This window comes from Equus asinus, chromosome 23 (assembly GCF_041296235.1).
Source record: "Equus asinus isolate D_3611 breed Donkey chromosome 23, EquAss-T2T_v2, whole genome shotgun sequence".
Taxonomy (NCBI): Eukaryota; Metazoa; Chordata; class Mammalia; order Perissodactyla; family Equidae; genus Equus; species Equus asinus.
In genome coordinates, this window is record NC_091812.1 from 14,393,085 (window position 1) to 14,420,650 (window position 27,566).

Consider the following 27,566-nt stretch of genomic DNA (forward strand, 5'->3'; position numbering starts at 1 on the left):
TCCGTCCGTTTGAAGCGAGGTCAAAAGCAGATGCTGAGAAGCGAATCCATTTGTCATCAGGAGTATCATGGTTATAAAAACCCTCCTCAACTTGAAACAGTTCCAAAAAGGGAAATTTTACTGGCTCACTAGGGAACATAACAGAATCTGGAACAGGAAAGGCCACTGAAAAGAGGCAAAGATCACTGCCTTCAGGAGAGAAATACCAGGGAAAGGAGACCTCCCCAAAGCATGTTTTTCATGTAGAAGAGGGATGTGTGGAGAGCTTTGCTCATCCATCTCCAGAATGAGGTCATTTCAGGTGCTTTGCTGGGAACCAAGAAGACCTTGCATGCTCTCGGAATATCTTGAATGAAAGCGTCACTGGCGATGATTGTAGACAGACGGAGTGTTGGTTAATATTTCTCATCTGGAGCCCAGCTGGACCGGGTGAGGTGCAGAAAGGAGTCCAGGGACACCTAGGAGGGCCTCTTTGTTTCCTGGATGAGAAAACAGCAGCATATTTTGCAAACAGGAAGTGAAACATAAAGAAGGCAGAGACCCTGCCAGATTTAGGTTGTATGATAAGAATTCCAGAGTCTGTAGCAACACTATAACCGTTAGCCCTGACCCCAGAGGTAAGGGAGTAGACATGGGAAGGAAGAATGTAGAGGCCTGGCTTAGACTGCCCTGTCTTGTCCAGGGTGGCTCATTTTAGCCTTCTCTCCTGGGATGGTGGTGGGAGGCTGTCTTTTTTTCCCTTGCTTATAACAGTGCACATTTCTAATAAACACTGGGATAACCAAGGGGTGGACAGGGGACTCTGAGGGGCCCCCTTTGCACAAGGTGCGTAGAATACAATACGACTAGGGCCCCTAGAGCTGTATCCATGGGAGAGCCAGGGTTTTGGTCTGTTTCCAAGGTGTTATAAGCAGGGATTTCTTTTCATAACTTAACAATTTTTTTACATAATAAGTACATGTCGATTTAAACAATGCAAGTAGGCAAAAGGATAATGACAATTACCTGGAGTTCCACCTGATAAGACAAGTAGTGATAATATTCTCATATATACTCTCCATGGTTTAAAAATACACACACACACACACACACACACAATGTGATTGCTTAAAAAACTAAGTCTCACTGTACAATTGTCTTTTGTAGGTCTTTTTTCACTCAACTAGATACGATGAATATCCTCCCATGTCAACTGAAGTCTTCCACATCAATTTTTAGTGCCTGCTTACTATTCCATCCCATGGAGGGATCACAACCTTCTAGTGGACAGTGCAGTGACTAATAATTACAATCAGAGCAATGCATTTGTGCCTCAGCATGGCCAGAACAGGGCTCTCTGTTAGACAGCCCTCTTGCATCTCTAACTTTTCTTAACGAAATAGAGACCTATAAAAAGGAGGACCAGGGAAAATAGTGATCCCAGGCCAGGCAAACACTGAATCCTGTTCAAGAATGCTTTATTTCAGATGGTTCCCTTAAGCACCAGCGAAATTGATGGCTTCCCTGAAATAGATTCCTAAGTGAGATAATACATTTAAAGTGATCTGTAAGGTATAAAATTGCTATATAATTGTCATAATCATCATCATAATAATAGTCTTTTTATTAAGTTCTAGCCTTGGAGTCTCCAGCAGGAAGCCATAGAAGCTTTATAATTACACAAAGCAATAGCTTGCTTCACCATAGCCATTGAGGTGCTCCTGAAAGTTTGGGACAAACTAAATGTTTAATAAATCAAATCACACATTCCCACATAAGCTTGGAAATGGCTCTGTTTTCCTATCTGATTGGTGTTCACTTTTCCCTGCTCATAAAGCTTTAGTTTTAAGTTCCCCTGAGAGGGGGAGTTGGGCCAACACTGACCTCAGGGAACCTGTTAAAGGAACCTGCTAAAGGACTAGCCTGCCCGCAGCGCACCCTGTGTGCTGCTTCCCCCTCCACCGTCCACTCTCTCCGTCCAGCCCTGCTCTTGCCCCAGGCTTCTGGCCAGTGTACACTGCATTCCACAGCTGCTGGGCCCTCTGGCTTCTGCGTGGGTTTGGCCAGCGGGGCCCCAGCAGGAGATTAGAGGCAGGGAAGTAAAGGAGGCCAGGATGTTCACTGCTTTGGCTTCCTCCCTGCAAAGTCACCTCTCAAGGAGGGTCCTCCTCACAATTCTCTCCTCCCAGGTTCCCATAACCTCTCCCTCTCTCATCGCATTGGGTCTGGTGGTGGTAACAGCTCTGTTGCCCTAGCCCGGGGTTCCTACACTGCCCCCCTGCACCTGCCCACACTTTGTAGTAGCCCCTTTGTAAAGAAACTCTCCTCTAATTATCTTAGTTTGAGTATGCCTTCTGTTTCCTGCTGGAACCCTGCCTGAAAAAGTCCGGAGAATTTAGGAATCCTTTGATAGTAAATTGCACCCTTCCTTAATTTATTGGTTGTTTGGTGTCTCGAAGCCCGGGGGGAAGCTTTGCTATTTCTTACAAGCACTCTGTAAGTTAAGGATAAGGGCACACAAAAGAGGGATGCGCACCGGGTCAGGCATCAGGGATCAGGCTGCTAAACAGAAATGGCAAAACCATCACTGGGAGACGGGCAGAGTGGTTAGGTATGTAGGCTTTGGTGTCACACTGCTTGGGTTCAAATACAGCACACCACTTACTGCGCCAGCCAGACTCGAAGACGGCCCCCAGTGATCCTGCCTCCTGGTATTTTGCCCTCGTTTAATCCTTCCCTTTGAGTGTGCATGGAAACTTGTGGTTGCTTCTAACCAACAAAGTGTGCAAGGGTGATGAGATGTCATTTCTGTGATTACGTTGCATAAAGCTGTAACTTCCTTGCTAGCAGACCCTCTCCCTGGTTGGCTTTGAGGATACAAGCCACCATGCTGTGAGTAATAAAAAGAAGCCCATGGGGGCCAGCCCCACGGCCTATCCATTAAGTTTGCATGCTCTGCTTTGGCAGCCTGGTTTCACAGGTTTGGATCCTGGGTACAGACCTACACCACTCATCAGAGGAAGGCTGGCACAGATTTTATGTCAAGGCTAACCTTCCTCAAGCAAAAAAAGAGGAAGATTGGCAACAGATGTTAGCTCAGAGGGAATCTTCCTCAGAAAAGAACAAAAAAGAAGCCCATGAAGCAAGGAAGTGAGGTGGTCTTTGGCCAACAGTTAGTGGGGGAACTGAGGCCCTTACCCCAACAGAACTCAAGGAACTGCCACCTACCAGCAACCATCTGAGCTTGGAGGCGGACCCTGCCCCAGTCGAATCTCCAGATGAATGCCCAGCCCTGGCTGACCTAGATTGCAGCCTCTTGAGAGACCTACTACACTCAGCTAAGTTGTGCCTGGTTTTCTGACCCACAGAAGCTGTGAGATTAAAAATGTGTTCCTTCCACCCCAACTTTTCCCCTCATTTGTCTTTTTGGTAAGCCTGGCATTTAATAACAGGTTGTCCCAGGGCAGAAAGCTCCTGCACCTCACAGAGTCCTAAAGCATGAAAGCACTGCCCTGAGCCTCACCAGCCCTTTCTGTTGTCCTTTCCACGACTCTCCCCTCTGCCGTCTCTTCATTCCTTAGGACATCAGCTGCAAACACAGCTTGGCCGATTTGTGGGGAGCCCAGGAGCAGAACACAAATCCAGATGTCTGTTTGATGGCATTTATTATAACGCATCCCTCTAGGGGCCAGCAGGTAATCAGAGAACTATAGTATGTGGAAGCCAGAGAGGAGCGTTGTCCAGTCCTGTGTCTCTCAAAACATAGTGTTCAGCTCCTAAAGTGCCACTTCACTGCTCTGCACAGATCTTGGATCCTCTTTTCTTCCTAGGCTCTGACAGACTTTAGATTTCAAGGATCTTTCCTGTCAATCCTCTTTCCCCATACCTTCTCCCTCATAAACTCCAAACTTTCAGAGCCATCTTTTGACCAGAGTGAGGAGGAGGCCTCTCAGCTCTTTCCTTTCCTCTTGAACCCACCATGTTCCTTTTCCTCACAGCACTTTACATGCAAGACCATTTCTTCTCTCCCATCCAGCAAGCCTTCTCTGTTCCAAATTCACTGTTACCTCCTGTTCCTATCTACCTTGATTTGGTGGACACGGCTTTTTCCCATTGTCCCAAAAGTCAACCAACTAAAATAAACACACACGTTTACCTATGTGTGTATGGCAGATAGAAGTTTACTGGTTGATTCATTTACATGCACAATATTCTCTTCAACCATAAGCTGTCCCTCATGCTGTAGGTGAGGAAACAGACCTCACCCTAAATTAGAGGAAAAGTGACTTGCCCTAAATTAGCCTCCAGTTAGTCGTCAGCTCAGGAGTAAAATTCAGACATCCTAACCTGGAGTAGAGTAGAGACAGCCACAGAGCTGGCCCGTTGGCTGGGTCCAGTCACCTCTGCAATAGTTATGCTCACCTTTCAACCTGCCCAGTGGGACAAGCCCCTAGTGAACTGGAAACCCCAGGAAGTTGGGGGCCACTTCATTTACATTCACTACAGAAAGCTGGATATGGTTAGCACTCAGGAAATGCAGGTTGACTTGAATGAGTCATTTCTTTCAAAGCAGAGGGCAGGGAAGCTATAAGGGGTTGGAGGTGGTTTGGAAAAACAGAAGACCACACTTCTGGATAGAGTCTTTCTAGGAGGCGCATTCCACCATAGCTGTTTACCTTAAGTGCACTGACAGCTTTCAGGGGCTGACTGTATGTGTTCTATTTGAGTGTCAGGAAAAATGAGTCTTTTCATTGTCAAGCATGGTTTTGTTTTTGTTTTTGCTTTTGCTTTTGCTTTTTTTTTGCTTGAGGAAGATTAGCCTGAGCTAGCATCTGTGCCCATCTTCCTCCACTTTATATGTGGGTCACTGCCGTGGCACAGCTGATGAGTGGTGTAGGTCCATGCCCAGGAACTGAACCCACGAATCTGGGCACCAAAGTGGAGCATGCTGAACTTAACCACTACACCACCAGGCAGGCCCCCAACCATGATTTTTAATATGTGAGTAAGCAGCTCTTCTGCATCTTTTAAATCTCCCTCTGCTGAGCCTGGGCTGCAGACTGAGGAGAGAAGGGGAGAAACACAGAGCGGATTGTCCACAGGGGCAGTTGCTTATTAGCAGCAGCATCTTTCTTTCTTTTCTTCCTCTTCTTTCCTTTCCTTTCCTTCTTTCTTTCTTTCTTCCTTTCCTTTCCTTCCTTTCTTCTTTCTCTCTCTTCTCCCCCTCCCCCTCCCTTTCTTTCTTTCCCCTTTTCAGTGGGGGTAGACAGTGAGTGGGTGGGCAGACAAGTGGGTGGATAGACAGACAGAAGAGGGAGTTTCCTCCTTGGGATTCTCATAATTGGTATGTGGTTCGCATCCCATTCATCTGGAGGGCGCTGATATTAATCGGAAACAGCTTGAGCTGAAACTGCCTCTCATGTCACAAACATGCTGAACTCGGTCGAGGTCTCTTGTCTCCTTCCCACCAACCAACTCCTGCTTTATTTTACACAAAACTCCCTCCAAGTGTCCTTACCGACAGGTAACCAGCACATACAGTCACCATTTAAACTAAAAGCAGTATGTACACAGAGTTAAAAAAAAAAAAAAAGAAGAAGAAGAAACCGGTGCAGAGAAACATACAATGAAATCCCAGCTGCTCTTCCTCAAAGGAGACCCTTCGCTGGACACTTGCAGAAAAACGTCAACTTCTAACCCAGGAGAGATTATGTACTTTCTATTCACATAACAGGAATTTCTCTGCACCCCCAACTCTGGCTTTTGCTGGTTTTACTTACTGCATCTTAGAGGTCGAATTAGCATGTGATCACTCTAGTTCATTCTTTATAACGACTGTATTGTATTCCCTTATATGTCTATACTTAATTTATTCCATCACTTTTCTATTGACATTCGTTTAGGTGGTTTGCGGTTTTTCATGTGGCAGCTTCAGGGGCAGAAATCTTCTGGCTGGAACGTGGGGCCTGGTGGTCTTGGGGCCATGGTCCTGCTTAAGGAGTCTGCCAGCCAGTGGCCGAGCCTGAGGACTTGGAGATGCTGCATCTGGCAACAAGGTGCCACCACCGGGGGAGACAGGGCCCAGGAACTGAATGCTAGAGAGGTACAGAAAAAGGTACTTGGGCCCCTTGTCCCCCAATTGGATACCATCACAGAGGGGCCTCCAGAGGGTGCAGGGGCGCACTCTCTGAGTGGGGAGCATCCCACCTTACAGAAGGATGAAACCCATACGGGGCTGGGCCGGCCGTGAGTGCACTCCACTCAAGCAGCCTTTGGGCACATGGGTGACCTTCCTCCCTGTCACAGGGGGTCTTATCAGCCCCTACAGGAGGCGGGGCTGAAGTACCATGCCATGTCGCCTGCCCTGGTCAACACATTTCCTGTCCCAGGGGCATGTGCTGGGCTGTTTCTCAGAGAATTCCTGGCTGGAAATTCTTTCGCTCCCACCCCCACCTGCCCTCCTTCAGCCCCTCTTTTCTCGCATTGCCTCCCCTCTCCTTTCAGGAAAACTACACAAGCTCAGCAAGTATTTATTGAGCACCTACTCTTTGCAGACACTTCTTTTCTTCTTATCCTATAGGTTTCCAAATGGGAGGCACAGTGGTCTAAGGGATTCTGTGGTCTCAAACCACCCCCTTGGGCCGCAGATTCAGCAGTCCACCTTCTCTCGGCCTCCTGGGAAAGAAAGTACTCACAGGGTGCCCTCTGACACAGCACAGCTGGTTTGAGGGCCAGGCTGGGAGTGAAGTGGGTCCTCCCTGCCTTCACCGGCTCCCGCCAAGGCCACCAGCCAGCCAAGGCTCCTCGGGCTGCACTCTGAGCTCTGCCCTGTGTGGGATGCCAGAGGCTGCACCAGGCTTGGGGCCATGTGGGGGCTTGGAGGGAGGCAGCTTACGGGTTCTGAGGCTGGGCCCCAGGGGGCAGGCTGAGGACAGCATGCAAGTGTCTCTAGGGCTGGAAGCTGGAGGAGGTGTAGGCAGTCGGAAAATGTCAGACACCGTGCCCTGTCCCCACTACCCACCCCACCAGCTCTGAGAGATGGATTGACAGCAAGTAGCACAGCTCCAGGCCTCTTGCTGTCATCCAGCCCCTGGGCTGCCCACAGGCTAGGGGACCTCCCCAAAGTGCTTCCAAGTTTGAATAACAACAGCGGCAGCCATTCACTGAGGAGTGACTGAGGCCAGGCACTCTGGGGGTGGGCCCTTTTCTAAACCGTACCACAGCCTGCAAATCAGATATGAAGACCCACATCTCACAGACAGGAAGGCGGAAGCTACAGCTAGAAAACTGTGTGCCCCAGAACACAGAGCACTTAGAAACTAGCAAACTGCCTGAGCGCCACGCAGGGAGGAGACCTGGGTGGCAGCCTAAGGTGGCTGGGAGGCAGCTCTGGCTGGGGCAGGAGGAAGCAGTTACACTATAAAAGCCCTTTGGGCCTTGTCTTCCTTCAATGGGGCTATTTATCAGTGAAGCCACACTGTTGGAGCAGACTGGACTCCTTGGCAAATCTCTTGCAAACGGCTTGGCAGGTTTTCCCTAATGCAACATCCAGAGAGAAAAAGTCCCCTGTCCTCTTCCCGGTCCCTCCTAACCTCCAGCCCCACCCACAGGGACCTTGTTTGCTCTGGCAGACAGGGAGCCCATTCAGAGCCCGCGGGGTGGCCCAGGCAGAGTCTGGCCGGGGAGCATGGCCCCTACGTCTGGTTAGTGGGGACTTTGTGGGGCGCGGTGCTCTAGAAGCCTCCTTTGCTTGGGGTGGGCGTGGGGCGCTGACTTTATTCTGGTTGACGAGAGTGACTGACTTTACAGTTTTGTCTTTCTCCCTAAGTCAGAAAGCCACTTCCAGCTGGTAGCATGAGGTGGTAGTATGAGGTCTGGCGGGCGGGAGTCTGGTGCCATCCTGCCACCGGAGGGTCGCCGGCCGGGCGGGACCGTGGTCTCTCCCAGCCACAGGGAAGGCGAGTCTACGGCCACCAGCAGCCCAGAGTGGGTGCCAGGCTGTGCACGTAGGGAGAATCTTTGCTGTTCCTGCTCCAGGTTTTGGACACCCACAGCTTCCTTGCTTAGCATTTTAATGACGCTGCCATCAGAGGGCTTTCTTTTACACAAGAAAGGGCGCCCCGACCTCTTCATTTTTCCAAGGTGGGAAGGCCACCTGACCTTAGGCTCAAACCACCTCTGACTATGAAGGGCTGTGAACGAATCCCACAGCCAGCTGCGTCCCAAACTGCCCTGGGAGGTCAGACAGGGCCTCACTCCCAGCGCCCTGCACGGGCAGCCCAGCCCTGAGAGGAGGAAGCTCGCTGCCCAGGGGCGGCCCGGGGGAGAGCAGGCCCACCCACGGCAAGCTCGGGCTGCTCCGCCTCGGGCCTCCTGCGCGCCGTCACAGCGGCTCCCGCGCAGCCGAGGGCTCCTCTGCAGAAGTCCTGAAGGATGCGGAGCTACACCGCGGGCTTGTCTACTCCTGCCGACGGAGACGGCGCCCCCCCAGAGCCCCTTCCCCCTCTGCTGTGGTTTGGAAGGTGGATAGGGCCTCATTCAGGGACGCGCACGGGCGACGGGAGCCCGCAGGGCAGCAAGCGGCGGGCGCGGACCACACACGGCGACGGCTGGGCTGGGCGCCACCGCCCCCCTCTCACGCGCACGCGCACACGCACGTACGCGCACGCACGCGCGCACGCTCTCGTCGCCCCCTGACGAGCGCACGGCAGGCCGGGGCCTGCGGACGCCGCTTGGAGCGCCCACCGCCTCGGGCGCGCGGCGGGAGCGCGCGTTCCCCCGCTCGGGGCGGTTTGGGGGCGGACGGCCCCGTGGGCCCCAGCCGCACGGTCAGGGCTCGCCGGCGCGCGTCCCCGCCTCAAGCTTCCGGCGCGGTGAGCTGAGCCTGACGGGGGCCCTGTGCGAGGCGGGCGACACCTCAGCTTTCCTTTCCCCTTTTGAACTTTTTCTTAGAGGGAGGCTCCAGTCCGTCTGTAGAGGACGAGGCCGTGGGTTCGAGAAATCCTCGTAGTGCTTCCTAGAGTGAACGCGGGTAAGGATGCGGCCCAGCCCCTCGGCCCAACTCCTGGTTGGAGGCCCCTTATTAAAGGGGCGAGCCCCCCAAAGCGGCGGCCCAGGCACGCGTCACTGCCATCCGGCTTGGCAAAGGTTGCCGGCATTTTTCATGGTTCTTGTTTTGTGCCCCGTACTGTGGAGTGACGTCCCTGGGGAGGGGGCGCGGCGGGATGCAGTCCCCCCAGGCCTGTCCCCACCTGCCTCTTGCTAGGGTGCCTTGAGGAGCGCGACCTGGAGAGAAGACTTGCGGGTCTTCTTTCTTCTTACACTCACACTTTTGGGGTTCTGGTTTGGTTTGGAGCAAAGAACCCACATAGTTCCAGAATGTCTTAGGGTTCTCCTGAAGCTTCCTCACAGTGTGTGACCATGCTGGCTTCCCCTCGGCCAGAGCATGACCCACACGGATGGGGCAAGGGCCAGACTCAGGTTCCTGGCCACAAGGTCACTACACATCCAGGCAGGTTTCCTCTCTCCATCCCCTCCTGAATTGGTAGAGCCAGCTGCCACCTCTGATGATGGTGTCACCTCCCGCAATAAACTCACTCATGTTCCAACCCAAGAGCTGCTCTTTAACCCCTGGCCTTCCACCTTTGGGAATTCGTGTCCTCACTTCCTTGCAAAACAGATGCCCACCCTTCTCCTTATTCCATAGAGTGTGCTCCTACACCCCCACCCCTCCCACTACTGCCGTTGGCCCTCCAGGGCACCAGGTGAGCAGAGGGCTGGCATAGCATCCACGTGCTCTTCTAGAGACTCAGCCTCTCATTTGTGGCTCCACTGGGCCACACCCAGGTCTGCCCTCTCCCAGGAGGGGCAGAAGAACACAGCTTCCCCCAGCAGTGAAACAGATCACTATTTTGATCCTGTAGGACAGTGTGAAGATAAAGTGAGATTCCCCCTCTTTAAGTCGACAAATATTTATCAACTATCTATTACATTCCAGGTCCAGAAGCATTACCAGTTCCAAGATATTTTGCAAATATTCTGGAACACATTAGCAGAGGAAGGAGTAACTTTTGGGAGTGTTATAAACAGGTGTGGCAGAGACCGCAGCGCTCACAATATTTGACACCTGTGCTCCTCTCGTCCTCCTGGGCAACTACTGGACCACACCCCCAGCCTCCCTACAGTCAGATGGAGCCACTGACTGGGTTCCGGCCAAAGAAATGGGAGCAGACATAATATGTGCCACGTCCAGACCTGGCCCACAAAAACCTCCCACACAACACAAAAATTAACTCAAAATGGATCACGGACCTAAAAGTAAAACATAAAACTTTTAAGAAAAAACTGAAGAAAATCTTTGGGATCCAGGGCTAGTCAAACAGTTCTTAGGCTCGATAGAAAATCACAACCCATAAAAGGAAATAAATGGAGAGATTAGCTTTCATGCAAATTAAAAACCTTTGTTCTTAGAAAGGTCCTGTTAAGAAGACAAGTTACAGACTGGGAGAAAACATGTTCACCCCGTATTTCCAGATATCTAGAATACATAAAGAACTCTCAAAACTCAGTAAGCAAAAAGCAAACAATCCAATCAGAAAATGGGCAAAAGACATGAAGAGAGAGTCTACCAGAGGAAACAGAGAACAAAATGAGCCCATGAAAAGGTGTGCAATGTTACTAACCAGCAGGGAAACACAAATTAAAATGACAGCATCACACACCTATGGGATTAGCTCAAATGAAAAACAGTGGCAACACTAATGCTGGTAGGGTGTGCAGAAACGGCCTCCCTCACACATTGCTGGTGGGCGTGTCCAATGGTAGGCCATACTGGGAAACAGTTTGGCAGTTAAAACGACAAAACATGCAACTCTCTTCCACCCCAGCGGTTACGCTCCTGAGCACTTATCTTAGAGAAATGAAGACTTGTGTTCACACAAAGACCTCTATAAAAATGTTTACAGCAGCTTTATTCATAGTAGCCCAAAACTGGAAACAACCCAGGTCTCCTTCAGTGGGTGAATGGCTAAACAACCGTGGTCCAGCCACACCACAGCATACTATTCAGGAACAAAAAAGAACAAACTATTGCTACATGTAACGACCTGGAAGAACCTCCAGAAAATTATGCTGAGTGAAAATAATCTCAAAAAGTTATATGATGTATGATTACACATATATATAATATTATTGAAATGACTATAGAAATGGAGAACAGATTAGTGGTTGCCGGGGCTTAAGAAGGAAGCAAGTGTGGCTATAAAGGGGCAACCTGAGGGATCCTTGTGGTGATGGCCCTGTTCTCTCTCCTGACTATATCTGTGTCAGCATTGGCTGTGATATCGTAGTAAAACTTTGCAAGATGTTACCATTGGGGGAAACTGAGTGAAGGGTCCACAGGATCTTTCTGTATTATTTCTTACAACTTCATATAAATCTACAATTGTCTCAAAATAAAAAGTTTAATTACTGCTCCCCCTACAAATACCCCTCCTCCACATGATCTTTGCCCTTTCCCCCTCCACTGGACAGATGGAGACACTCCAAGAACTTTGAGGAGGGCAAGGCACAAGAAGAAAGGGGTCTGGGTCCCTGAATGGCTGTGTGGAGGAGAGTCATCCCCTCGCTGCCCCATACTGAGCTGAGATGTAATCAAGAAAAAGCTGTTTTTGTGTTAAACCACTGACAGCTGGGGACTGTTTGTTACTGCAGTCACTCCTTACCCTGCTAATGTCACATTGGAGGATCTGGGATTTTAACCCAAATTCAGGCTTCACAGGGATCCGACAAGTATGCTGATTTTTCCATGAAACAAACTATTCTGGTTTCTGGTACAAAGAAATTACCCTATCTTCCATCTGTGTGAAAACCGGGGATCATCTCCTGCCTTCAGCACTTTCTGGCTTTTCAAGTTTGAGTCCATCACTGGACTTCCCAAAGCCTCACTCTCCCGGCTGCAAGACTAGGGAATTGGGAAGGTGGGTGCATGTCTGTGGAATGACGGAGCGCTCTGTGCATGCAGAGATCTGGGGGTGTGTCCAGCAGCCTCCTCTTTGTTCTCCAACAAAGTTCATCCAACTCCTCTGGCCTCCAGGTTCTTCTGTCTTAGCCCCAGAGAGACCTTCTTTAAAAATGAACCTGATCAGTTGCTTTAGTTGACAAATAACCACAACAACAATGACAGAAAGAAAGTAATGCTATTATTAATAGTGACAGCATCATTTATCAACCACCTACTGTGTTCCTAGTGATACTTGCAGGCAACCTGTCTACCCTCGGGCTCGTGCTGGCGTTTCCCCGACCCTCCAGGTGGGTGCTGCTCCACCAGCCTGCTCCCCTTCACCTGGGCCCGCCGAGGCTGCTTCCTGCCCTTCTGGCAAGGTCTGTTGTGGTTCAGGAAGTGCAGCAGGGGCGCGATAACGTTAGATGGGTGAGTGGATCCCTTCATCTACCTTCTCGCCTTCTTACATCTTGGTCTTGATACGCTGGTGACAAAGGGACATGGGCCTGCGTGGGCTTTGGAAAACATAAGGAATGCAGGACAGGTGGGTCCATGCTGCAAAGGGTTTCTCGGTGTGCCATGCAGGGAGGATGCCTCGATGGAGGACCAGACACAGTGCTACTTCCTCCTGCCCTGTGGTCTTCACTTCTCTCTGGGGCCTTGGTAGGACCCCTCAGTCATAGCCTTAGACAGAGAACTGAGGTTGCATCCTGGCAGCCTGCGGGCATCCCCTCGCCCCCAGACACAGCGCTGTTTCCTTCGGCCGACACAGGGCAGGGGTGTGTGTGTGTATGTATTTAAATTGACTTAGTTGCCAATAGCTTAAACGTGGGAGACCTGTCAACTGCGGGCAGCCCCTTTGTGGCCATGACTGGGGGAAGCTGCCACCTCTAGACTTGCAGGTGCCCTTCAATTCATCTGTCCCTACCTGCCTCTGCTATGGATGTCATCTGTCTGGCCCTCAGATGTTTGAGGCTGTGACCTCAGAAAGAGGGTGTAGATGGGGCCTGGGTGTTACCAGCTCCTGAATGGCTTTACGTGACAGGCACTGGGTGGAGTGCCTTGTATACATCATCTTAGTCACATAAAATGTCCTTCTGCAGAATGGGAAATTCTGACGGGCTCTTCTTAGGATGAGTTCCGAAAGCTGGGGGCCCAGACCTCAGTAAGGTCAGGATGAAGTTTCCCTGGTTGTACCAGTTCTATTGCCACGGTAACAAATTACCACAAACTTAGTGGCTAGAAACAACACAAGTGTATTATCTTGCAGTTCTGTAGGTCCGAAGTCTTCCTGGGCTAAGGTGAGGTGTTGGCGGGGCTGTGCTCCTTTCTGGAGGCTCTGTGGAGAGTCCACTCCCTTTCCCAGCTTCTAGGGGCTGCCCTCTTTCTCCCTCTGTCTTCACAGCTGCAACAGTGGTGGAGTGCTGCTCACATCACGCCACCCCAACGTCCTCTCCTGCCTCCTCCTTCCACTGATGATCACGCTGGACTCGTGATTCCACTGGGCCCATCTGCATGACCGACGATAATCTCCCCATCTGACAGTCTGCTCGTGAGCAGCCTTAATTCCACCGGCTGCCTCAGCTCCCTTTTGCCACGTCAGGGAGCATACTCACAGGTTCCGGGGAGTAGGAAGTGGCCCTCATACCTACCACACTGGTCCACGGCAGAATGACAAAAATGACAGTGTGCCGCTTTTCCCATGAAGACAGTTTTTAAAATTATAATTTTAAAATGATATGCCTCTGAATGTATGCCTTCTCACTTTGGGGGGATGGGCTGTTAAATATGAAATGTATCAAGTATGAAATGTCCTTTTGAGAAAAAAAGGAAAAGTTGGAAAACTGCAGTTTTCCTGGTCCATGAAGTTCCAACTTGTGGGAAACGATACTTTGGGCTAAGTAGTCCCACAGATGCACTCCCCAGAGCATCACAGGCACGTGCCAGAGGCTGGCAGCTCGGGGTGCTGCTGCAGGACTGGGGTCCTCCACGTTGTGGAAATATGAGGGTGCCAATGACAGGTGCTTCTGATTCCGTTCAGATCGGCTCCCTGATCAGGACACATGTTGGGCTGAGGTGTGGGGCCCAGGCTGTCAGCAACCACAAGGTAGCCACAAGAGGTAGGCTCCTGTGACATGTGTCACCCTCCATCGCTGACAGGTGGGCCAAGGGGGACGTGTATACACATATGCTTATCTGAGCAGGTGAGGTTCCATGGATGGGATAAGAGGGCTGTGTGGTCTTTGACAAGTCATTCAACCTCTCTGTGCATGTTTCTGCATCATCAATAAAATACAGAGCATAACACCTTCCTCATGGGGCTTATGAGGCTAATGAGATCCTACATGAGAAGAACTTCATGTAGTCCACACAAAGATTCTATATTTTAAATAAACAAAGACCAGTTTTTACCTTACCTTGTGGAAAATACTCTTCACATGTTTGAGGGTTAAAAATTACTGTAATCTTTAATATACTGTTTCATGGTTTTTGCTGTTGTCATTTTTCTTAGAGAAACAAGTTAAACCAGAAGCAACTTTAAAAAATCTTCTAAGTCTGGTGGGCGTGTCCAATGGTTTTGATGTCAAGATGATGACAAATTCTCTCCAGAGATGGTGTAAAATCCAACCATTGACAAGCAGGTGAATTTAGTTCAAAAGTTGTGTCTTTTCATACTTTGAGAATATCTAATGTTCTACTAGTTCCACAGGTAAGATTTACCTACTGATGAGGACTTTTAAAATATCAGTAAATGACTTAAAAGATTAGAAAGAAAGAAAAAGAGAGAGAGGGAGAGTTTTGGTTTTGGTTGATTGGCTTTAAAAACCGTATGAATTCCTTTTTTATAGAAGGTAAAATTAACATATACTGATGAATCTATAAAGAATTATAAAAGAGAAAATAGTAATCACCCTTATTCCCACTGCCGAGAAATAAACACTGCTGATATTTGGTTGTATTCTCTTGTTGTTTCATTTTTAACCAGCAAGAATAAGGCCCTTTTCTGCTGTCCTGATACCCTACAGAATCTCAGCAATGCAGACAACTGACTTTAGTTGAACAATAGAAGACCTTTTGGGGTTTTTAATCATTAAAAATATATTTTTACCCTCCAATATTTCTAGATGTCCAGCAATATGTGCTTTGACTCCACTCATATTTTCCATTTTTCCTCTCTTCTAGATATTCCTGGAATCTTCTACCACTCTACAGCACTAGTCTAAAAGAACACAGCTTTTAGAACTAAACTGGGATCCATCCATGGCAACAGGTGCAGAGGAACCCAAGGAGAATGAAGGTGAGGAGAGAGGGGGACGCATGAAGCCCGTTACACTTTTCCGTGTCCTTCGGCATTTGTTCTGTGACCACTGTGGAGCACAGTGCCTCGGGCTCAGCCCTTGCCCCCTCTTCCTTCTGGCTTACTTGCGTGATCTACGGGGCTGGCCAGTAAACAGCTTTACCAGACTCTCCTGCACCTGAGCTTCTGCACGTGAGTTTGAGTGTGACAGGTGTGGAAAATGAGAGTGAGGCGGGTCAGCATCTGCAGTTTCTGGGCAGGCTGGTGGACATCAGGAGGCACAGGGGCCTTCTGTTTCACTGGGATGGCTATAGTGAGCAGCTACGATTTCTGGAGACTGAAGCAGGTGTGGCTGGTCCTGATTCCAGAGAGGCAGCAGTGCCCTGGCAGCTGGTTCTGCAGGGGAGCTTTGGGAACCATCCCTGAAAGCTCTGCCTAGAGGTGGTTTTCAGCCCTCCCACTTATTCTAGAAGCCATTTTGCTGAATGAAGCCCAACTCACACTAGCTGGAGTGGAGTCTGTTCTCTGCAGCTGAGCCTGCACTGCTCCTGCTGTTCCACAGGACCTGTCCGGTGAGCATCTGCTGTGAGCCCACACTGTACTGCGCAAGAAGGGACCCTCAGGGAAGCACTGTAACAGCTTGCAAAGTGCTGCGCTGAAGCTAAGTTAATCCTCTCCGTAGCCATGTGAGCTAAGAATTATTTTCACTCCTCTCAGACAGAAGAGGAAACTGAGTCACAGGGGGATTAAATAACTTACCTGAGATCACTGAGACAGAAAGAGGCAAAGCCAGGCTGCAGTCTGGCTCCAGGGCGCAAGTCTCCATCGCCATCATCTACTACCTGCCTGTGGGGTCTGCGGTCCAGGCAGAGTCCGAAGGTGGGTCAGATGTCTCATTTCTTTTGCAGAGAATAAAACCAAACATCATAAGTATGCAGTTATGAAGTTTTGTGACTCTTTGATTTTGTTCATCTTAATTTGAGGGTTTATCAATCAGACCTGAGAGATTTTCAGACCTGAACTCAAACAAGGGACCACAGAGATCTCTCTCCTGTTGTGTTTTCCACGTGGAGCATCCCCACTCTCTCCCCCAGCCTTCTACAGCATCATCCCTCAGCAGAATGATAGTCCACAAGAAGCCTGTGTAGCTCTCAGAAACTGATTTCTTACATCCTACATTTGAAGTCTGGAATATTAACCAAACAGTGCTACCACCAAGGACATTTTCAGTCTGTCCCTAAAGAGGGCTGGGAGTGTGGCTCACACTCACCATGTAGTTCTTGCTTTCTTTGTAGGGGAGATTAGCAGGCAAAATTGCTTTTCTCTTTACTCCTCCACAAAGATAATTTATCACTATTGAAGAGTGGTATGTTTCTCTACTTGCTTGGTTTGGAATTGCAACAGACATCCAAACTTTTGCAAAATTCCATTGATTTCTGCATGGAATGCAACTCAACGCATCGATGTCTTCCATGGAGCAGAGTCAGAGCCATGTTAGTAATGGAATCCTCAGAGCCCGCTGACACCCAGAGCCTTGCTGTTGACGGCCTCAGTTGCTCAAGTGCATGATTGCACGTTACAGGTCTAAGGTCTTCCCTCAACCCCCGCCCTGCTCCATCCAGCACAAGAAGATGCAGTGCTCACTTGATGGAATTAAAATATGCCAAAACCCCACAAAAGAATGCAGGCTGGGTGTCGCACTCATCTGCTAAGTATGAAATCTTTCCCTGAGTGAGTTCTCCACAAATCAGGTCAGTCCCGACAGCCGACACTACCTTAGGCAGGGAGGGGCCGACGGCGCCATTAAAAACTCCTGCCAGCGCTTGCCTCAGACAATGTAAATACAAAACTGGTGCTTGTGTTTATTTAAAGTTATTGGCATTGGGCTCATTCCTGGTAGACAAAGATTACATTGTTTACAACAGCATCCAGATGATGGACAAGACTTTGTATAATATAAATCGAACTATGCAGGGGGGGCACCCCTTAGCATAAACAACTTCCCTCAAGCAAAACAAATCCTGCCAAGATTCAAGCTGGAATCCATTTATTACCCGACTTCAAGCTGACTTGTTTCAACATTCAGCAACTGCAAAAGCAGAAGGATAAGAACTGATGTCCGAGGCATTACCAGCCAGTCCTTTAACTTCTAACGCTTTTTGCAAAAGGTGTTTCTTGCTTTGTCATGTTGCAATGTACATTTCCTGCAAATGCTGTCATTCTTGTCACTTCACAGCATGGTGTGGCGGTGGACCATGCATGCATATAGAAGGTGAGCAGGAGCAAGGGGACACCCTGAAGAGTGCCACTGTCCTTTCAAAAGCATTTGGGGGGCTGGCCCCGTGGCCGAGTGGTTAAGTTCGCTCGCGCTCCGCTGCAGGCGGCGTAGTGTTTCGTTGGTTCGAATCCTGGGCGGGGACATGACGCTGCTCATCAAACCACGCTGAGGCAGCGTCCCACATGTCACAAGTAGAAGGACCCACAACGAAGAATATGCAACTATGTGCTGGGGGGCTTTGGGGAGAAAAAGGAAAAAATAAAACCTTTAAAAAAAAAAAGCATTTGGCTCAGGTGTAAACCCAGAATCGGGAAACATAGTGAGGGTAAGGACACAGAGACAGATATTCAGACTTAGGGGTGAACGTACAGAGCTCTAGCGGACGCCAAAGCCTGCCATGAGCCCTGTGGCTGCTGGGATTCGGCCTTGCCTGGAATTGGGGACAGGGCCTTGCTGAGATTTATTCACTTGGGAGCCGAAGGGCCTCCTGGGAAAGACTAACCCGAGTGAAGGCAGAATCTAGCTACAAGCCAGCCAGAGACTGAGAGTCGGCGGCAAAGGCCCTCGCAGGAACAATCGTGCCTGGGAACACTGACCCCGAGAAGAAGGGGGTGTGCACATGGGAAGGAGGAACAGCGGCGGTGAAGGTCACAGGGGGAGGCACCCAAGGAGTGAAGACACCGGGTGTGTGGTGAGGGAACACACAGGAGGAGGATCTGGACGCTGCCTCAGCACTGGGGGCAGCGAGTGAGCGACTGAAGCGACTGAAGCGAGCGCCTCGCTCCAGCTCCGCGCAGGAGACGGGATCGAGGGAGGGAGGGCGGCCGGTGCGCTCAGACGCCCGCGTCCCTTCGGAGCTCCCTCCCTTCTCTGTGTGTGTCTCCGTCGGGTTAGGACTGTCTTTCCCTCGGGGCCCGCGGGGTGCTGCACAAGGTGGGATTCCGTGTCGTGGAGGGACTCCCTCGCTCCGCCGGCCCGCTTGCCCCCTGCTCTCCGCGGCTGCGCCATCTTCCTCGCCCCCTTGGGGCGGCCGGCCTTCTGAGTGCCCGTCTTGGTTATTTACAGGCTGTTATGACTCCACCCTTTGGAAAAACCTCTCTGAAGCCGCAAGCCACGCACAGAAGCCACGTTCACCCCGTGTCCTCATTGGCCCGAAGCAGTCCCGCGCCTACGTTGAGACCTTTGGCATCTGAAGACAGGTCTTTCTCCCTAGTCTGGGCCCCACCTCCATCCTGGCTGGCTTCGCTGTCCATGAGCCTGAACTCCACTGGCCCTCACCTTCCCAGGCATGTGCTCTTTGGTTTCACCTAGACCTCCAGGCCTGTGACTTCCCCATTTGCTCCTCACCCAGGAGGCACCTTCTGGCACAAATTCATTATCTTCTTCTCATGCCACCAACCCCCCACCTTCTGCCTCTTTGACCTCTGCCACAGCCCACCTGCCACACTTTGACTCTGGATCAGTCCCGCTGTCCACCTTCTCTGCTCTCATACTTGGGCAGGATATTGGTTATCTGTTGCACATGACAAATTACCCAAAAGCTTAACAGCTTCAAACAGCAAACACTTATTATCTCATACAGCTTCTATGAGCTTAGCTGGTGGCCATGGTTCAGGTTCTCTCATGAGGTCACAGTGACCATGTTGGCCAAGGCTGCAGTCATCTGAAGGCTTGACTGGGGGAAGGGTCTGTTTCCAAGACGGCTCCACTCATGGCTGTTAACAGGAGGCCTCAGCTCCTCAGCCACAAGGGCCTCTAGATAGGAATGCTTGAGCATCCTTATAACATGGCAGCTGGCTTCCCCCAGAACAAGTGACCAAAGAGGAAGTCACAAACTCTTTTGTGACCTAAAGTTGCAAGTCACACACTGTCACTTCTGCTACATTCTATTCCTTAGAAGCAAGTCACTAAGTCCAGCCCACGGTCAAAGTTAGGAGAATTAGACTCCCCCTTTTGAAGGGAGGAGTGTCAAAAAATTTGTGGACATGTTTTAAAACCACCACAGTTCACTTCCTTCTTCTCTTCTCATGACAGCAATCACTCTACTTTCCTGCCCTGTTGACTGCAGCCAGAGCCAACTTGTGAAATTTTAACTCTGGATCCATCTTGTCACCTACCTTCTCTGCTTCTGCTCTTGGGCAGCTGAGCCCTGATGGAGAAAAATCCCACAAACGGGCCAGGGGGGCCATGCTGATGCATCTTCTCCAGCCTAGCTGGGCTCTTCCTCCTTCTGGTGCATCTTTTCTGTGACCCCAGGTGACTCTCACTGCTGTGTCTTGGACATCCAATATGCACCTCTTTCCTCAGTACCCATCCACCACGCACCACTCTCTCCCTCTCAGTGGGCAATTTGCCTCTGACTCCATTGATGACATCTGCTTCCTCCCCTTCTTTCACAAGTGAATCTGTATCATAAACTATTTTCCCTCCCATCTTCAGGGAAGAAGGGCTTCTCTTCCTTTATTCAAGCTTGATCATTCCTGATCCAATTCCCCATCCTTCCAGCAATCAGCACATATTCCTCTCAATCTTTCCCCTTTCTACTGGGTTCCATCTCCTACCGCCGCAACTATGAACCAACTCATGTTTGTTCCAGCCTTTTCTTTTTTTTTAAGACAAAACAAAATAATAATCTATTTTTGGGCAATCTCCTAGCCCCCTCCCAAGACACACATAGCTACCCTTCAGAGACTGTCCTATATCTCCTTCACTTTACAGCTGAGCTTCTAGAAAGAGTGGTCTGCACTCTTGGTTTCTTCTTCCACCCTGCCCACCACCACCCAACTCTCAACCCATGGCAACCCTCCACCCTCACTGGCCCCCATGATACTGTCCAGGGCCACCACACAGCCAGCTCCACAGGCACTAGATTGTCCTATCTTGTATGGCCTCCGAGTAGCCCTGGACGCCCTGGTGACACCACTTTCCCTTTTGGGTGGACCTCCTTACCCTACTTTCCTGGGGCTCCTTTGCTTCTTTCTAGAATGTTCTTGGTCTCTCTGAGGAATCTCATCAAACTCATGTCATTCTCACCCAGGTTTCCTCCACTGCACTTCTAGCCCAGTCCTTGTTTAGGAGCTCAGAACTTAGTGCCCAGCTGCCCTTGGCACTGCTCCCACCATGTCACACATGAATCTTAACCTCAACATGTCCAAAACTAGACTGACTATGTTTCCTCCCAAACTTGGCATTCCTGTTCACCCAGTCGCTCAAGCTGGAACCTGGGAACCTTCCAACTTTCTCCCATATGAGCAATTAATTTAGTAATCTTGGAAAACAAAGCAACAACAACAACAAAAATGGCTGAGGCCATACCGCTGGGATTCACAGCTGCCTCTACCACCTCCCAACCCGCTAACACTGGGCAAGTCTCCTAACCTCTGCGCCTCTGTTTTCTCGTCTATAAACTGGGCACAACAACAGTACCTACTTCACGAGGGTGCTGTGCCAGAGAGTAAGAGTGGAATAAGGATCGGCTCTGACCATCAGTCCTCTTCGCCCCCAGGGACAAACACTGCCCAGAAGTGCTGCTGGTCAAGGTCTGGTCTACAGGCTAGGGCCAGTTTGGGAAATGTTTGTCATTGGTCTGTAATTAGATAAGTACAGAAGTTGAAAGTAAGCATTTAAAACTGTTGTATAGTAATTTAACAGGATAATTTTATACCTGTTGAACGTAATAAGAAAAAATTGAGCTTCACTTCACACCCATTAGAACGGCTACTATCAAAACGCAGAGAATAACAAGTGTAGGTGACGATGGCAGACACTGGGGCTCTTGTGCACCGAGGACGGGAATGTAAAATGGGGCAGCCACCGTGGAAAACAGTATTGTGGCTCCTTGAGAAGTTAAAAATAAAATTACCATATGATCTAGCAATTCTACTTTGGGGTGTACCCCCAAGAACTGAACGCAGGGCCTTGAAGAGAGATTTGTACACCCATATTCATAGCAACATTACTCATAACAGCCAGAAGATGGAAGAATTTAGGTCTCCACTGAGAGATGAAAAGATACACAAAATGGGGGAAATTATCCAGCCTTAAGAAGGATAGAGGGGCTGGCCAGTGGCGCAGTGGTTAAGTGTGCATGTTGCGCTTCAGAAGCCCAGGGTTCGCCAGTTTGAATCCTGGGTGTGGACATGGCGCTACTTGGCAAGCCAAGTACTGGTATGCATCCCAGGTATAAAATAGAGGAAGATGGGCACAGATGTTAGCTCAGGGCCAATGTTCCTCAGCAAAAAGAGGAGGATTGGCAGCAGATGTTAGCTCAGGGCTAATCTTCCTCAATAAATAAATAAATAAACCATTTTTTTTTTTAAAAAAAGAATATAAGTTCTGACACATGCTATAGCATGAATGAACCTTGAGGACACTGCACCAAGTGAAACAGGCCTGTCACAAAAGGACAAACATTGTATGATTCCCATTATATGAGGCGTCTAGAAAAGTCACATTCACAGAGACAGAAAGGAGAATCCAGGTTGTGAGAAGCTGGGGGAGGAGGGAGTGGGAGCTGTTGTTTAACAGGAGGTTTCAGTTTTGCAAGATGGAAGAGTTCTGGAGATTGTTTGCACAGCAACGTGAACGTACTTAACACTACTGAAATGCACACTTAGAAATGGTTAGGATGGCATGTTTTATTTTATGTGTATTCTACCTGAACTTGAAAATTTTTTGTTAAAAAATTAGGGCTTATATTTTCTATGCCTTTTTGTGTGTGTGTGTAACGAAGGTTGGCCCTGAGCTAACATCTGTAGCCATCTTCCTCTTTTTGGCTTGAGGAAGATTGTGGCTGAGCTAACATCTGTGCCAATTCTCCTCTGTCTTATGTGGGACGCCACCACAGCGTGGCTCAACCAGCGGCACTAGGTCGGCAGCCGGCTCGGGCCTGGGAAACCTGAGCCTGCCAAACCTGGGCCTCCGAAGCAGAGCACGCGCACTTAACCACTACGCCAGCGGCCGGCCCCTGCATGTATTTTGAAGATTTCTTTTTCCTGGATTCATTTGACCGAAGCACCTGTCCCCAAATGATTGGAAACAAAACAGAACAGCGCTTCCCTGCCACCCACAGACGCTCCCAGAGGCGCTGCCCGCCCGCACTTGCCCCCGCGGGCAGGTTCTCGCCCGGCCGGCCGTCTCCCTGAGGGCGCGTCCCCCGCGCTCTGCTCCAGCGAGGCCTTCCAGCGGCCGCCCGACTGCGCCCCACCGCGCGCCTCCGCCCCGCCTCCGCACGGCGTCCCGCGCCCCCGCCCCGTCTCCGCCCGCGTCCCTCCGCGCGCCCCCGCCCCGTGTCCCGCGCGCCCACCTCTTGCTCGTCGTCCAGGGCCCTTTTCGGGACGCCCCTCCGAAGGCCAGGCAGCGCCCGCCGTGCGCGCGCCGCGGGGAACCTCCTGCGGGGACGCCAGCGGACCAGGGTCGCCGGGGGCCTGCCAGGCGGCGGGGGGCCGCAGACCCTGGATCAGGCCGGTGACGGAGGTGGCGGTGCAGGCGCCGCTTTCGGGCCGCACTGTGGCCGTCCCTCCTCCCGCTCGGGATAAGGAGGGAGGCTTCAGGCGCCTTGTCCGGTGCCCGCCCGAGGCCGGAGAACGCGGGCCAGTCCCCCGCCCCCGCCCCCTGCACGGTCCTTCGTGCTGCCCGGCCGCCTGCTAGTGCACAGAGGGCAGCGTCGTCTGAGGCAGCCCGCCGGCCTGGATGCCTGGTTCCCAGCCTCCTGGCGGTTTTTTTTTAATAGCAAAAAAAAAAAGTCTTTATTATGCATAGACCCACTTTAGGAATTAGGAATTATTTATGGTTTCCTGCAATCTTCCCAGGTAGACTATGTCAGATTCAAGGTGGAAACTGTGAGACCAAATCCTACTTGAAACAGTTTCTTGTGGTTTGCATTAATAACTGGGGACTGGCGAGTTTACAAAAACAAAATGAATATTATAATTTGATGGGTAAGCAAATAAATTACTTTTATAGGATTTAGGCTTTTTCCACGGAAGCCTTGATTTATCCAAAGAGGCTCCCGTACTTACAGGTTGCTAACTTGCCAACAGGCAACCCTTGAGGGCTGGTTCTTAGATTAAACAGGAGGCTGGGCCCCGGCCTCTGCAGACTTCCTGCTTAAATGGGGATATATACAATCTTTGATAAGTAGAAAGATTCTTTGTTGACATTTTTAAGCCATCTGGGAACCGTGAGAATTTGAGATTTGACCTACATACAAGGGTCTTTTCACAGGCCATCAAGGGCCTTGCAGTGTGTGGGGTACAGTGGCATTTTAGAGGTGGCTAGCATTGTATCTTGGCCACACAGAAGCTCTCTGGCTCTGCCCAGTCCCTGGCTCCTGGTGGGATCTCTGCTGGTTTTAAATTGCTGTGAGGTAGGAGCATGACATTCCTGACAGATACAAAGGCTCCCACACACCCACTATCAGAGCTGAAGGGCTGCGTTTGTCTAAATATTCAAACAAACCCAGGGGGGGATATATGATGAGAGACAAAGTCTTGGAATTCCAGGCACCAGATAAGGAAGCCCGTTGCAGCCACAGAGCCAGATCATCCCAGGGTTCCTAGGAAGTGTCCTCTGCAGGAGCTGTCACTGGCACAAACCCTCTGAGGAAAGAGAAGGCTGGGGAAAGGAGCCTGAGCCGTGCTAAGTGGAACTTCTGTGAGAGCAAAGCAGGCCTTGCTGGGGGCTGCATTTGCCCCAAGTGAAACGGGGCTGTGCTTTCCTGCAGGGTTGAGTGGGAGACGAGGGAGTGGCTTTTCCGCTCTGGGCCCTGGTCTTTCCTGGATGAGGGAAGTATATGGAGTGCTGGTCTCAGGGCACAGGGCGTGTGTGGAATGTTCCCAGTGTGGGATACCCAGGTCCAACCAGAGAGCTTTGAGAAAGGGGAACACAGAAGCTGCCTCCCGGTCCCGGCCCCCAGGAGTCAGCAGCGCTCAGCTGCAGGCCTCCCCCGTGGCCTGTGCCATGTCAATGGCTTCTGACATGCCACTGACGAGTTGGGGGCCTATGATTTAATTTTTCTATCCTTATTTGATTCCAATGTCGTCCACGGTGAGTTGGAGCTAATAAAAAAAAAATGGTCAGAATGTCTGTGTGCTGTTAATGTAGACGGAGGATGGCCAGCTTGGTCCTCCTGGAGTGGGCGCAGATGAAAGGCTCCCAGACCAGGTCGGGGGCGGGGTGCGCAGGTGGTCAGGGCTGCAGTGACCAGTGAAGGCTTGTGTTACTGCTAAGCTGAACTATGCAGTGGATTCCCAGGGATGGGGGAGCAAAGAGGGCTCAGGGCTCTGCATACTTACTTTTTATTTGCAAACGGTTATGTAAACGCATATGCAAGCAGGTTGCTGTCCTGAGAGCTCTGGCATGTAGCCAACTTATCTCCTGGGTCCTGGTGCTTGGGTACCTCAGCTTTCTGGCATTTGGAAGGCAACTTGATTGGAGCAGGCTGTGGACCTTGCTGATGCCAGGAAATTATTTTCTCTTGGATTCAAGCCCTCCTTTGCTTGTTGAGAAAGGGTGAGAATTTGTTCTGGATGAGCATCAGCAGGAGATAGATCATTCTGGTTACTTTGGATGCCTCCAGGCACCCAGCCCAGACCTCTAGGTGCCCTTGGTGTACAAGCAACAATTTAGACCTTGGCTCAAGTGTCACCTCCTTAGCGTGACCTTCCCTGACCAGCCTGCCTTAAAAAAAGACAAACCAAACAAACAGACAAAACAAAACAACATAAAACAACCTATCCTGGCCTAGTTCATTCATACCACTTAGCCCTATCTGGAAATATTTATTTCTTTTCCTGTTTGTTATCTCTGTCCCACTAGACATGAGCTCCCTGAGAGCAGGGACCTTGTTTGCATGGCCACTGCTCTATCCCTGGCATCCGAAACAGTGCCTGAAATATAGTAGATGCTTAAAAAAATTCTTGGATGAGTGAATGTGCTTTAAAATGTACACAGGATTTGTTTTTATCAGGTTGGTAAGACACTCAGAAATGATTATCATGACTGTCATGAAGAAAGAAGTCTATACTTGTAGGCCTGCAGGAACAGGAGGCATGGCCCGCCACACAGGGCCACATGGGGAAGCACGAGGGTGTGACAGGAGGCAGAAGGAGAGAGGGGAAGTTATGGGGATGAGCCTTTACTGTGATTTTCACGGGAAGGAAGGGGCAGGACAGGGTGAGCAGCTGAGCAGGCTTGGGATTGGCCAGTTTAAATAGCTCTGGGCTATGGGGTGGCCCCTCATTGACTAGTGTCTGGTGATTAGAGCAGAGGAATATTGCCTTCTGGAGTGTAAAAGCCAGAGAGAGGAGGTGGTTTCGAGTGTGGGCTCTACATGGGTTAGTTTGCATATGAAAGATGTGCAGGCAAGTTATTTGCTGTCTGTAGGAATTAGCCAACTCTGGGAGGGGCAGTCCCTCCCTGGGTCCCCAAGGCCCCTAGATGTCAAAGTATCATAAAATATAGACAATAAAAAACATGTGTGGGAGACTGGAATTAGCCACCCCAAGATATGTCTCTTTGGCATGAGGATTATTTGGGGCTGGTTACTTTTAAAAACTGCAGACAACAGAGAAACTCTGAAAAGTAGAAGTTACCCTTTGTAAGAGATATTTACATTAATAAGGGAAATCTCCATCTGTAAAGGTGTCTCCCTCTCTGTACCAGGAAGAATGGGGGTGACCTTATCTCTAGAAACTCTTATCAATGCAGAAGGCAAGGACTTAAATCTGCATAATAACCTTACCCTTGTTTACTGTACTTTTCTGGTAATGTCCCGTAACTGACTCCCCCCAACCCAACATCCTCCTTTGTCTTTAGCTGAGGCTGGTATTTAAGGGGAGAGCTTCCGCCATTTTGGCAAGTTGCTCAGTTTTTGTGGGTCTCTCCCATGTACACATGTTATAAAGCTTTGTTTGATTTTCTCCTGTTATTCTGTCTCATGTGAATTTAATTCATTGTCCGGCCAGAAGCACCCAGAGTGGGTAGAGGAAATGTCTTCCTCCCCTACACATGATTAATACAGAATGACTCTTTGACATGCATAGAAATGTAAAAGTTGTGGGTGCAGATGTTTAGAAAATGTGAGAACCAAACATACTTGGAATGACTTATTTGTCCTGAAATCAACATGGTCCCTTTGGGTGGTTTTGCCGATGGAATCCTCAGTGGGGAATGATCTTTTCTGACACCACCTCTCCCAAACTTTTTATTAGAGTGTAACATACATACAGAGAATGGCATCTATCATAAGCTACAGCTCATTAATGTCCACAAACTGAACACACCCAGGAAAATAGCACCCAAATCAAGAAACAGAACATTGCCCACAGTCGGAGGCCCTCTTGTATCCCCTCCATTCCAGCAGTAACCACCATCCTGACATCTACTAGCATAGGTTAGTTTGGTCTGTTTTTTACCTTCACATAAATGCATTCATATTGCATTTAGCTTTTTTCTAATTATATTTGTGAAATTCATGCATATTATTGCATATGGTTGAAGATTGTTGCTTCTCATTGCTGTACAGTATCCCATTGTGCTGATACACCGCATTTATCTATTCAAATGTTGAGGAGCATTTGGGAAATTTCCAGTTTGGGACTATAATCCCTCCAGTAACTTTTTGCCAAACATGTTGATTTCAGGACAAATAAAAATGGAACAAACCCTCGGTTGTCTTAGGTCACTCCAAATATGTTTGCTTTTCACATTTTCTAAACATCTGCATCCACAAGTTTTACATTTCTATGCATGTCAAACCTTTTTGCCCACTGGTGTGTCAGAGTCTTAGTTGTGAGCAACAGAAGTTACTCTGGACAACTTGATTCAGAAAGGTGGGTTTACTGGACCCATTCTAAGCAGCTCACAGTAGAGAAGGATAAAGAGGAAAAGCCAGGCTTTGAAAAGGATGTGAATCAGAGGCGCCCCGTTAGGGGATCCTGGTAGCAAGAACTTGTGGAGAGCCTCTCTAAGATGGACTGGTAAGTTGCTCAACCTGCTTTGAGTAGGGT

General features: G+C 49.8%; 2 long non-coding RNA genes across 15 annotated transcripts; one reads left to right on the forward strand and one right to left on the reverse strand.

Moving 5' to 3' along the window:
* The first annotated feature begins 514 nt into the window (after positions 1–514).
* On the forward strand, positions 515–20,729 carry LOC139041718 (uncharacterized). 12 transcript variants are annotated; one of them, XR_011497459.1, is made up of 6 exons: positions 515–9,010; positions 9,977–13,598; positions 14,022–14,100; positions 14,493–14,622; positions 15,164–15,278; positions 18,622–20,512. It is a non-coding gene; the product is annotated as an uncharacterized lncRNA (long non-coding RNA). The 12 variants fall into 12 exon arrangements; XR_011497462.1 differs by having other exon boundaries at positions 9,977–13,532; XR_011497456.1 differs by having other exon boundaries at positions 9,977–11,957; positions 12,228–14,100.
* Positions 17,653–26,660, reverse strand: LOC139041719 (uncharacterized). 3 transcript variants are annotated; one of them, XR_011497465.1, is made up of 3 exons: positions 22,862–26,566; positions 20,987–21,142; positions 17,653–17,792 (listed from the first exon to the last, which is right to left on the reverse strand). It is a non-coding gene; the product is annotated as an uncharacterized lncRNA (long non-coding RNA). The 3 variants fall into 3 exon arrangements; XR_011497464.1 differs by having other exon boundaries at positions 17,666–17,792; positions 20,506–21,142; positions 22,862–26,581; XR_011497463.1 differs by lacking the exon at positions 17,653–17,792 and having other exon boundaries at positions 20,986–21,142; positions 22,862–26,660.
* Positions 26,661–27,566: the final 906 nt, after the last annotated feature.